This window comes from Lagopus muta, chromosome 2, assembly GCF_023343835.1.
Source record: "Lagopus muta isolate bLagMut1 chromosome 2, bLagMut1 primary, whole genome shotgun sequence".
Lineage (NCBI taxonomy): Eukaryota > Metazoa > Chordata > Aves > Galliformes > Phasianidae > Lagopus > Lagopus muta.
Genome location: NC_064434.1, coordinates 12,385,936 through 12,399,809, shown reverse-complemented (window position 1 = coordinate 12,399,809; position 13,874 = coordinate 12,385,936).

The window sequence follows — 13,874 nt, the reverse complement described above, 5'->3', positions numbered from 1 at the left end:
CACCTCACAGGTTCCTCTTTTCAGCCTGATTTATAAACCTTTTTTTTTTTTTTTTTTTTTTTTTTTAAATAACATTTTGTCAGATCTTACTGCCCAAAAAGTATCTCTGACCAGAATTAAGATAATGCCGGTCCCCTACTATTCTTTACTTATAAACCACATAGAAGTACACTGTAGGCAGTTCTTTCATGCCACTAAAGGCTTATTTCAGGTCACCTTATGTAATATCTTTGAGGCCTGTTAAGGATATCGTACAGCTTTTCATGCTCAAATAACTTCACTGACTTATGGGAGTTCTTTCTGATTTACACCCATGCAATGGAGCACAAGATCAGGCAGCTGTTACTTCCCAAGAGACAAGAATTAACATTCCAATTTCAGGGAAAATCTATTGCAAGGCAAGTAAAGACCTTGCAATGTCTTGATGTTAATGTGCTCTATCCCCTCCATGCTAATCGTACCAGAATCATGTCCCAGCTCATGGAAACAGTCATAGCTTCAAAATTTCACCTGAGTTATACTGTTCTCTCTATCTGAACACCCAACCAGTCATTCTATACCACAGCATGCAGCACACCAGAAGGTGTATAATCAATTCTTTACATAGTTAAATGAAGAAAAATACATTAATGGAACATTATGGCAGTGGTGTTGTGCACACAGCAGATAACATATTTAAAATTATAGCCCCCTTAAGCAATTTTAACTTGTCTGTTTTGTGAGAATACATTAAAGCATTAAAACTAATATTATGTGCTCCAAAACAGAATATAGCGTATGTGCCAGGGGATCAAGATATCATCACTGAGGGAACTATAATTTTTAATTTGTTGACTTTGGTGAAGATAAAATCTATTTTCCATATTATTTTCCATATTTATTTTATTATTTTCTTCATTTTTTTTTTATTTTGTTATAATTATTGGCACTTTACTAAGGAAAAATGTCTATTGATTCCATGCATTTGTCTCCAACTCTTAAGAGAAAAAAATTCTGACTTGAAAACAAGTTATACAATATACCACAGAGAATAATTCACTAATCAGCATCACAGAAAGCACTAAATATAGCTGTCAGCAGAAAAGAGAGTGATAAGGCTCTCTTTAGTCAAGGTCCTACCAGCAGAAAAGCATAATACTTAGAGTGGTATGAAATGTTTTGTTTCCAAATTGCCATTAGTCTCAAAAACAGCCAAGATTTAGGAAATTCACAGCCAAAATCAAATAGGAATTTAATCTTTACAGATTTCAAAAAAATATTCTTATTGCATACTGTATTATACTATTTCAGATAAGTGCCACTTCCACTCAAGAGTACATGAAAATGCTTATAACTGAATATGATATAAAGTGACATGGTTACCATATGTGTTGAAGAAATTTGCAAGAAAAGGTTCTTTTGTATTCTAGAAAGAATGCAGCATAGAAACTTAGAAACAACATTGGGTGATTTGAATGCACAATTAACTCTCCCAAAATCAACACTCTTTATACCCTTTCAGATTTCTTTTATCCAAAGCAGCCTTAAGCAAAGATAAATAAACTCTTATAAGTTAAAAAAGAATTTATTCAGTCCAGTAAAATGATGGATGAGTCAAGTAACTAATTATTAACTAATTATTAACTGTAACATTAAGCAAGTAGTTAACAAAGATTAATCTTCAAGTCAGTTTGCAACAAGCACAGATAACTCATTATACCGCTGTTTTTCATTTGAGCCAGAATAATAGGAATGATGCACAGTTCTCATTAATGAGGATGTTATGCATGAAAACTTATGTTGTTTTTTTTTTAACATCATGTTTGATATGTACAAAAAAGGTTATGAAGCAGATGGATCTTAATTGGACAAGCAGCTAGAATTTAGAGTTAAACAAAATAGTAATTAGTTTTCTTTTTTAACATTAACCTTTACTATGTTTCTCTGCAAGACCATAATTTCTGATTAAAATCATCTTTTTTTCAAGTTGATGAATTATTGATTCAATGTTTATTCAACAAATTTGTTTTAAAGTGTTAATCATGGAAATCCACATAATATTGTAGACTCTTTCAGTGGTCTGACGAAGCAGAAGTTTTTCTCCTCTAAAAAAAATATAATTCTAAAAATTTTTCTCTTCTGATATATTGTATTTACAAAAAATTAAATATGTAAAGGATATCATCTGAGAAAATAATCTAGATAGTCTTTTTTTTTTTCCTTTTTTTTTAAAGAGAAATATTCATGACAGTACAATTCGATTAGCATGCAAATATAAAGTCCATGATGATAAGATGAGTCTATAATGTTATTTCCTGGTTATTTCCTGGTGTCCACCCCTTTCAGTAATACTATTCTATGAAGTTACAGCGTTACAAGAAATTTAACTGGGAGAATATCAGATCCTTATTCAATATATTTTGCTGTTTTTCTTTTTTGTACATTTCCAACTGAATAGAAGAAGCAATGATTCTTGTTTTCTTCTAAGGACAATTCTGCCATGTCTGAATTATAGAAGTTTAGAAAATAGTTTGTATCAGTCAACATTTTAATTGAGTAATTTTTAAGATGAAATATAACTATTTACAGACAAGTATTTCTCTACAGTTTTGTGACCAGGATGATTCAATTTCTTTCTTAGCTATATCGACCCTCTCCAGCTATGCTTCAAATCTACTCTTGGGAGCTGCCTTTCATTTAAGTTTCTCTTGTTTTCGGTCTTAACCTCTAGGTCAAGCTGAAAAAGATGTTGGTTGAGGAAAATAAGCATGAATAAATCATGCGCAATTCAGTGAATTTGCAATGTACAGGACATCAGTCAACTAAAACTTTGCAGGCTCAGTCTGAAGGCATCCCATCTACTTCTATGTCCTGAGCAGCTCAGCTAGACAACTAGCAATATTTGACACTTATATTACGTTTCTAAAGTGAAAAGAAGACTCATTTTCCAACGTAAATCTGTTTCCACAGCCTTAACTTTTCATGTTGGAATACTTAGAACCCAATGAACAGAGAACAGTAAATTAGAATGTTTTAGGTTGGAAAAGACCTCTAGGTTCATTGAGTCCAACCATTACCCTGGAACTGTCAAGTCTACCACTGATACATGTTTCTAATCACCACATCTACATGTTTTTTAAATGTCTCCAAGGACGGTGACTCAACTGTTTCCATGGGCAGCCTGTTCCACTGCTTCACAACCTACTCTGTGAAGAATATTTTCCTGATATCTACCCTAACACCCACATTCCCACCTTCCACTCTCAGTGCAACTTGAGGCCATTTCCTTTTTTTCCTATTGCTTTTTGCTTGGAGGAAGAGACCAACTGCCACCTCACTACAACCTCCTTTGAAGTACGTGTGTAGAGTGATAAGATCTCCCCTGAGCTTCCTTATATCTAGTCTGAAAACCCCAGCTCCTTTTATCAGTTTCATCACCCTTGTTTGGACATATATGAGCACCTCAGTGTCTTTCTTGAAGAAAGAAGCCCAAAACTGAACACAGCATTTTAGGTGCAAAGTAGATGATACCATTATACAGGTATAATATCCTCTAATCCTCTTTAGTCAGTGCAGTGAAAGTATTTACATCTTACAAAGTTTCAGTCTTACAAGTCAGGAAAGAAATCTTTGGGTTTGACTCAGAACATCCAAGAAACTATCAATTATCTATGGGACATATAGATCACAAGAATATTCTCAGGGGAAAAAACAGAAGTCCCCTTAGCCTAGTCTCCTGTTGCCAATAGACAAGGCCAATGAAAAGGAGTCAGTTTCTAGCATGTGATAGTTCATGAACTTTCTAAACTTGATTTCATCTTTTTAGCATATAATTCCATGTTTTTCTCTTCTTTTTAGCTTTTACCATCCAAAATATTCTGTGTCAAGGTCACATTTTGACCATATACTGTCCAAAACAACTATTTATTCTGTTTGTTTTGAATGAGATAGGAACAGTTTCACATTCTCCATAGCACTCACAATTCTGTAGATTTCTGCTGTACATCCATCCCTCATCAGTCTTCCCTTTTCTTTTATAGAATCACAGAATCACAAGTTTGGAAACGACCTACAGGATCATCTAGTCCAACCGTCTCCTCATCACCGTTGCCTCCACTAGCACTAAACCATATCACGCAGCACGTCATCCAGACGCCTCTTGAACATTGCCAGGGACGGCGACTCCACCACCTCTCTGGGCAGCCATTCCAGAGCCTGACCACTCTCTGAGAGAAAAAGTTCTTCCTTATGTCTAATGTCTTCATGGGACCCTTCACAATGAAAATTCATACCATGCCTTTGTTCGCTTTGATAGCTTTCAGTCTTTTCATTTCTAACTCCTTGACATAGCAAACTCAAAAAGTACGATTCTGTGATTCACTGAAATCTGTTTTTTGTTTTAAAAGAAGGGGCTGATAAAAACTTCTAAACTTTCATAGGTGGGAAGTAATTATTCTAAGAAGTAATTGTTTTGAAGGATTAGGATACTACTTATTGCTTTACTGTGACATTTGATTAGTCGGTGTGTGCATATTTTAAATCATTCATTATTACTGCTCTATTAGTTTTAATTATTTTAAATGTCTCGCAACATTCTGTTCTCCATTTGCTCTGATTATGGGGTCAGCAGTACAAATCTATCACATTTTTTATGCACTTAAGGTTTAGTTCTCCCCATCTGAAGATGCCCATCTTTATTACCCACATCCTTTCTCTTAGGAATAGTTTACAGCTAGATCAAAATGCACCATTGATTCTTTTCTTTCAGCTCTTTCCGTGACATGCATTCCACATGGCCAAGACTTTTCACTTGGGCAGCCTTCCTTATAAAAGTTTCCTTTTGACTTTTGCACATGCCATACAGGCTGCACTAAATTTGGCTCCTATTACTCAAGATTACCCACTTGAACATTTAACTCTTTCATTGCCATTACATCCATATTTTAGCTGTAGTTTATTGTGGGTTTTTTTTTCTCTGTTGTAGGAGTAAAAGCAGATAATGTATATCCCAATTGATTGCTTGCAGAATTGAATTAATCAGTGTCAGAAACTACTCTAAAGTTCCTTTCCAAGGTAGAATCATTATAGTATTCATGAGAGTATGATTCATTTCAGAGCAGCATTTCTGTTCTTTAATGACTATTTCCAGGTGTAAGATAAATTTTTCAGGATGTACCAAAATTCTAAACATTCAACTTGAATTTCTAATTATTTCTGTGTAAGTCTTTACTTAACATCACCACAAAATAATATTAACAATAATAATAAAATCATAATTGCACAGTCTGATTTCATTTTTTTTCCCTCTGTGCTGATTACATATTTATTTGTATTCATTTTCCCTTTCTTTAAAGCTACAACCTATCATCACTTCTTGAATTTAGTGTTCGCATCTCACTTTATAATTATGGGTTTATTCTGGTATCTGGCTTATTTTCTTCATTCCTTTTCACCTTCTGTGAATGAAGTTTGCGTGGTTTTAACTGCTCTAACAAAGCTCACATGCAATTTTTTTGCTCAGCAACACCTGCTACTTCTTATTATCATATGCTATCACATATCACACACATATCACACACTAGCTCCATGATACTCCACATCTACTTAGTGCTCAGAAAGATGGCAAATTGATAGCTTTGGAAATGGAAGACTCATTTATATGTTTACAATATTTGGGCAAGCTGGAGAGATAAAAGATTTTATGAAGCTTTTCTGGAAAGGCCGCTGATATTTTGGTTCAAGTAATCCTTTCTAAATCTCAGGATCTTGCAAGTTGCAAAGGGATTTTGTTTTTTTAATGGATCGCTGCCTACTAGGACTTAGATGAATTGGCAATTTCTGCCTTAGGAACACAGAAGTTCCCTCATTGACCAGAAAACATCTATCAATTGCTTGGTTACAGCTTTTGCATTCCATTATCAATTCATGGTAAGTGCTCACCCTCCGCAGATATAACCAAGAACCTAGCATTAAGTTTTCTCCAATACAGTTCTTGTGAGGTGGGAAAATATTTCCATTCCCATTTAGATGACAAGAAAATAGGTTAAAATTGTTTTAAAATTAGATTTTGTATAGTATTTAAGCAGATGATGATATACAGCTAAGTACATTTATTTGATGGTCTGGGGATAAACGAGTTGTTCGAGTCCATGCAGACATTATCAAAAGCACAAAGCATTTAAGCCAGTTGTACACATCATTACACCAAGCCTCAAATGGCTTAATCTTTTATTTCCTTAAGGTCCACTTAATACAGATTTTATACCCTTAAGAAGATATGCACATAGCTAGAAACAATTCATCTCTGGAATCATTTTGTCAAAATATTGCCATGTCTGAATTAAAGGAAGTTGAAATGTGTTCAAGCACACCAAAGGTGCCATAATATAAGACATCTTCAAATCTTCAATTACCACTGCTTCTGCCCATGGAAAATAACTATTAATAGCATTTTCTGTCTTGTATACTTGAAAGATGGAAGAGTCGTGTAAATCTTAACACTAGCTCCATGGTACTCCACATCTACTAGCTTAACAGAGAGACTACAATTTTTAAAAATGCAGAACTCTGAAGTCCATTCAGAAAGAGAAGTTAAAAACATCCACTTAGCATTATATTGTCAAAGTGCTGCTCACTCAGCAACAAAAAAATTGTCAACTGTGATGATGAACGATATCCCAGACTCTTTAAAATTACAGAAAGAATCAAAACATAATAGTTACAGATGAGATGATGAAAGTGCCAAAAGGATTTTATTCCTTTCCTCTACTCTGAGACAAAGCTTAAACTGAGAGCTGAGCTGCTTCTTTCTGTTCAATAGCCCACAGTTACATGTACCTAGTTCTCAAACTCAATTTGTATGACCAAAAAAAAACACTTAAAAAGTGAAAGACAATACTTACCTAGGTAGGTCATATAACATTCATATCTAGAATAGCACGAATGAGACATTTTTGAATCATAACCTTTATATTTAAAACTTATCTCTTATTACCATAAGTTGTTGCTGTTTGTTGCAGACCACAACCACTAATCAGTTTTTCTAAAGTACTTTGAATCTACCTGATCATTAGGAACTAATGGCCCTTGACTTAATTAAATGACAGGTAGTCAGCCATATGAGCTGATACTACATAACGGATCACCTTCCTATTTGGGACACTGTCTTCTTGTTTTTGTTTTATTGTAACAGAACACCCAATTAGTGGATGAAGGTAAGCTGTCGATGCGGTCTACCTGGACTTCAGTAAAGATTTTGACACTGTCCCCCACAAAATTCTCGTGGAGAAGCTGCCTGCCCATGGTTTGGATGGGTAAATACTTTGCTGGGTGAAACACTGGCTGGATGGCCAGGCCCGAAGAGTTGTGGACAAAGGAGTTAAATCCAGTTGGCTGCCAGTCATGAGTGGTGTCCCCCAGGGCTCAGTACTGGGGCTGCTTCTATTTAATATTTTTATTAACAATCTTGATGAGGGGATTGAGTGCACCCTCAGTAATTTTGGAGATGACACCAAGTTCAAAGGGAGTGTTGATCTGCCTGAGGGGAGAAAGACACTACAGAGGGACCTGGATAGACTAGATTGATGGGCCACAGTTAACTGTATAACTTTCAACAAATGCATTTTGGTCACAACAACCCCAGACAACTCTACAGGCTTGGGGAAGAGTGCCTAGAAAGCTGCCTGATGGAAGGGGACCTTGGTGTACTGATAGACAGTCAGCTGAATATGAACCACCAGTGTGCCCAGGTGGCCAAGAAGGCCAATGGCATCCTGGCTTGTATCAGGAATGGTGTGGTGAACAGCACTAGGGAAGTAATCCTGTCCATGTACTTGGCATTGGTGAGTCCTCACCTCAAGTACTGTGCACAGTTTTAGGCACCTCAGAACAGAAAGGACACTGAGGTGCTGGAGCAGGTCCAGAGAAGGGCAACGAGGCTGGTGAAGGGCTTGGAGAATATGCCCTACGAGGAGAGACTGAAGGAACTGGGGCTGTTAAATCTAGGGAAAAGGAGGCTGAGGGGAGACCTTATTGCTCTCTTCCAGTATCTGAAATGTGCTTACAGTGAGTGCAGACTGGTCTTTTCTCACTGGTGACATGTGACAGGATGAGGGGAAATGGCCTTAAGTTGCGCCAGGGTAAGTTTGGGTTGGATATAAGGAAAACCTTCTTTACAGAAAGAGTTTTTAAGCACCAGAATAGACTCCCCAGGGAGTTGTGTTTAAACTCCCCTGAGTGTGTTTAAAAACTATTTGGATGTAGTGCACAGGGACATGATTTAGTGGAAGGCTGTTAGAGTTAGGTTAGTATGGTTAGGTCGTGGTGGGACTTGATGATCTGAGCAATTCTGTGATTCTATAACAGAACAAGTTCAGAGATTCACATTGATACATTAAATGTTTCTCTCTTAGTTAATAATAAAGAAGTGGTTTCATTGTTATAATTGTTCTAGTATTTAAAGTATATGGATATTTCAAATTTCGTAGAGTAAACTCAGCTGAAGAGGTGAAATGTAATCTGCCAACAGATTCACCGTCAATTTTTTTGTGATGCCTAAAGGCTCACAAGCTTCATCCTTCCTGTGAATACTGAAACTATGGAGCCTGAAATATGATGTGCTGTTTTCTGACATCCTATGGAATATAGGTATCTACAAGATTTTTTTCCATTTCTGAGACAAAATTGTAGAACAAGTATATCCTGGAATGCATATGTTCTTCATGATGAAGTTATTTATTGACTTCTTTTGAATTGAGTGTTCACTTAAAAAAGATAAGCTTTGAAACTCTTACAGCATTTATTTCGACTAAAGTTTCTTGTCTGCATTTGAGATGATTGTCTAGAATACTTTAATAGTCATACAGGATTTTAAATTTCTGTTTCAGAAGGAGATTAACTGCTGCTTGACTGTTTTCATTGTTAATATTTGTTTAAATGAATTTTCCGCTCTACATATAAAAATAGGTTACCCATAAATGTATAGAGGAATAGAAGGGAGCAAAGTGTTCTCTGTGGCTCTGGGCAGCCTGGTCTAGTGGTTGGCGACACTACCCACAGCAGAGGGGCTGAAACTAGATGACCTTTGAGGTCTTTTTCAACCCAGGCTATTCTATGATTCTATGACTCTAGAGTGTCACTTTAGAGTGATTACACCTTAGTGATCACTAGCTTTTCATAATGCTTCCAAAATAGGAAATTAAACACCAAGCAAAAATTCATTGACATAGTTCTATCTCAGAATTCCTCACAGCTGTGCCCGCCTAAGAACAATCCTGTAACAGATTTAAAACTTCATTTTGCAAGAGAACACTGACAACACGGGAAATTCAAACCCTTGACCAAAATACATACAACAATTTCTCACCAGCTTACATGCCTCCAGGACTTTATAAGACAAAATATGAAGAAATGTAAACAAAAGTTAGGAATAATGCTTTTTATATTCACTTTTTCTTTGTGCTCTTACTAAAATAACAGTAACTACTGATTATTCCCACACATGAATCAAGTTTCATCAGTAACACTACTTCAACACTGGCAAATGCAATTGCTACCACACCACATGCCACTATAAAATCTCCTGTCATTATAGAGCAGTCTTATTTTTCTAGCTTCTTTTATGTTTTTAATTAAAAAAAAATTTTAAAAGGTGAATCCAATGAAAATAAAAACTGAACCGAAACCTATAGCGTTTAGTTATAAATTCCACCAGTTATCAGGATTTTAAATGGTTTTCCAACAGATTGTACTCAATAATATGCATTCCTTGATTAAGAGATATTCCCATTTCTAAGAACTATGAAAACTTTACATTGTTCTAATTGAAACGTAACATTTTCACGTGGAAAATTCATGAACATATGGCATCAATATTAGACCTTAACTGCTCATGCTGTCCTTTCTTAATAGTTTTGCAGCCTTTTTTTTAACACTCTAGTTCTGCTGAAGTTGAGGATTTTGTAGAACTGGATAGTCATATAGTTATATTTTATTAACAGAAACGATGTAGGGTATGGTGTGACCTTCATAGTGTGAACCTTTAGCAAAGGCGGGAGGTGAATTTAGTACATCATAAAAAGAATCCTGAAGAATAATAGTAATAAAGAATGACTGCATAGGACTGCCTCACAAAAACACTTTCAGGGGTTAAAGAGACAGTCTTTAAAAATTATGGTTACAACTGTGGAATAAAGTTTTACACTTCTTGATTATCTTGGTCAGGAACTTTACATATATCTCACAGGTGAAATTCTCCATTTTAAAAATTTGAAAATACATACTTAAAATCTGTTCATCTTTTTTTATTTTTTTCTTTTCTCCTTGAATAGACAAAGAAGTAGAGTTCCTTAAATTCATCCAGTAGGAGTTGTTTGTCCAGCTTATTCCAATAAATTAATCATTAGTAGCAAAAGCATTCAGATGGTTAGGTCACTTAAAGAATACATAGCATTTACTGGTAGCAAATGTTGATATAAAACATGACAACAAACTTTAATATTTAAGCTCAATCTTTCCATCAAAATATGTAATTTCAATCTTCCTTTATTGACAAGGCTTGCAGCCCAGAAGGCCAACAGTGTCCTGGGCTGCATCAAAAGAGGGGTGGCCAGCAGCGAGAGAGAGGTGTTTGTCCTCATTTCTGCCAGACAACCCATCTGGATTACTGTGTCCAGACTTGGGGCCAGTGGGACTACAAAGACATGTAGCTGTTGAAGTGGGTTCAGAGGAGACCAAAAAACTGATCAAAGGGCTGGAGCACCTCTGCTGTGAAGAAAAGTTGATAGAGATGGACTTGTTTAGTTGGAGAAGAGAAGCTTGAGGAAGACCTCTTATCAGTCTGTACTTTAAGGGAGCTTATGAACAGGATTGGGACCAATGTTTTACTCAGTCTGATAGTCATAAGACAAGGAGGAAGGTTTTTTAACCCAGAAGAGTGGAAATTTAGGTTAGAAGTTAGGAAGAAATTCATTGCTCAGAGGGTGGTGAGGCCATGGCACAGGCCGCCCTGGAGGTGTTCAAGATCAGGTTAGATGGTGCCCTGGGCAATCAGATCTGATTCTTGGCAACTGCCTACAGGAAGGAGTTGGAACAAGATGATGTTTAAGGTCTCTTCCAATACAAGCCATTCTGTAATTCTATGATTCCACGATCCAATTCTATTTTTAGTGACTCCACAAGACTGAATATTAACCAATATAATAACAGACAGAACTGTTAGCATGCCAGGGCCAAGTTGGCTTTATGTGAAGAGTGTACATCTATCCACCAACTTATTTAAATTCCTAGGTTTCTTTTGTATTCTGATCCTTAGAATATTCAGAGAAACATTAGTTTTTCTCAGATGAAACAGAGTTCTGAAGATAGAACACACCACTGCCTAAATGACTACTGACAAGAGCAGAAGTAAAGCATGTTCTCAGTCTACATTGTAACCAAGCACACCAAACAACTCCTTTTATACAAAAAAAAGTGTCATTCCTTTCCAGGGAAACCAATAACAAGGGATATAAAAATATTGCTCTGAAGAATTTGGCACAATTACTTTTTATTACATCAACTGAACTGAGAGCACTTTTTTTTTGTTTGTTTTATCTGAGATTCCCTGTCCAAATTAGTAACCACAGCAGTACACTTACTGTGCTAAGTGTGCACAGCATTTCTGCCTACATAAGTCTGGCTCTGAGCAATGTGGGTGCGAATTGCTTATGAAGATATGGGGAAATTATCTAGAGATAAGATAGAAGGGATTTCTAAGGGCCTTTTGCCGTGGAGACTTTCCTGCTGAGTGATGTGGGAAGGGGATTTTAGATAGACAGAGACTCTTGTGTATGTAACAAATCTTGTTTTTACCAAGGTGTGCAATAGACAGAACTACAATGATGAAAGCATTCAACAGAACCCTGAGTGGATTTGGAGTATGTTATTTATTGAGCGTATTGACTCCCTTTCCCCTTTGGCTGCTTTTCTTTTTCCTTCAAAAAAGCAAATACTTGTTGTTCTTTATACCCAAGAACTAATAAAGTCTTGCAAGTAGGTAAGAACCACTTTAAATTAAGGACTTCTTATTCTGATATGCTGAGCTAAAGGGAAGTGAATGGCTTTGAATTAGAGGAAGAAGCAGAAGGGGAGTCAAGCTGCAGATTTATTCACTCCAGAGTAAGACTCTTTTTCTCTACTTGCTGATGTCTGTAAGAACCAGAGGCAGGAGACTGCTGTGACTTTGAGACAGCCCTGTAAAAATTTTTGCTGATGTATTTTTGGTTTTGCTCAGTAACTGTTCAATGCAACTGCAATGCAAGGGAATACTGACTGCAATACTAGGATCCAGGCTCTCAATGAAGTGCTCTGTAAGATAGAGTCATGTTTTTTTTATTGGTTCTCCTTTGCATTCATGACTTGCATGTTTTGGTGCAAGGTGATGGAGATTCAATGAGAGGTGGTTGTAATATAAGGCCTTACAATTCTGACACAGTCCAGAGGAAAAAAAAAGCTCAGGAATTGTCTCTGCCTGGAGAGTCTGCAGCTAAGCACTTCTTTGACTACTTCTCCACCAACCAAGCTAAGTCTGAAAAGGTAGGCAACACCTTCAGTACCTGCTGTCATGGAAAAGGGCAACAAATTTATTTGATACTTATTCCCAGGAGAGATCTTTACTCTTTGGCTCTTGAGTGAATGGCACCATTAATTTTTCAGTGTTATTCATAACAGAGCCAGATCTGACACAGATTCCTACAGAGGTGATTGTTGGCTCCAACATCTCCTGTACAGCAAGTTAGCTTTCTAAATCACCTCCAAAATTTAATCACAGAATCACAGAATTGTAGGGGTTGGAAGGGACCTCCAGAGATCATCAAGTCCAACCCCCCTGCCAAAGCAGGTTCCCTACACCAGGTCGCACAGGTAGGTATCCAGGCAGGTCTTGAACATCTCCAGAGAAGGAGACTCCACCACCTCCCTGGGCAGCCTGTTCCAGTGCTCCGTCACCTCACTGTAAAGAAGTTCTTGCGCACATTTGTGCAGAACTTCCTATGCTGCAGTTTCTGGCCATTTCCCCTTGTCTTGTCTCCACTCACCACTGAAAAGAGTCCAGCCTCGCCATTCTGCCCCCCACACCTTAGATACTTATAGACCTGGATCAGGTCCCCTCTCAGTCTTCTTTTCTCAAGGCTGAACAGACCCAGTTCACTCAGCCTTTCCTCATAGGGGAGATGCTCCAGGCCCTTCACCATCTTTGTGGCCCTCCGCTGGACTCTTTCCAAGAGATCCCTGTCTTTTTTGTGCTGGGGAGCCCAGAACTGGACGCAGTACTCCAGATGAGGCCTTACCAGGGCAGAGTAGAAGGGGAGGATCACCTTCCTCGACCTGCTGGCCACGCTCTTTTTAATGCACCCCAGAATGCCATTGGCCTTTTTCGCCACAAGGGCACACTGCTGGCTCATGGCCAACCTGTTGTCCACCAGGACACCCAGGTCCCTCTCCGCAGAGCTCCTCTCCAGCAATCTCTCACTATCAGCAAAGAGCTTAGCTTAGCTACCTTCAAAGTGACATTTGTCTATTTAAACAGGCAGCCTGAACCTCATCATAGAAATAAAAACATAACGATTGTCCATATTAATTCAAACACTGTTTGAATACCAAGAAGAATTAACAAAGACCTAGCCTGAATGTTCATTAAGAAACTTTGCCTATGCTGTTCTCTGTTCCAGGGATCTGAGCACCTACATTTGTCCAGTCTCAGCTACAGTAATGAAGATGTGCTGTATTGAATGAGAGCTGTGTAGAAAGAGCTGTGTGAAAATGTTCTGACAGTAAGATCCTGTCCCCCCCAGCAGGAGCTGCACTGATGTTCAAGCTCTTTTCTCCATGCCTGGCTCTGTACTTCGCTGAACTGAACC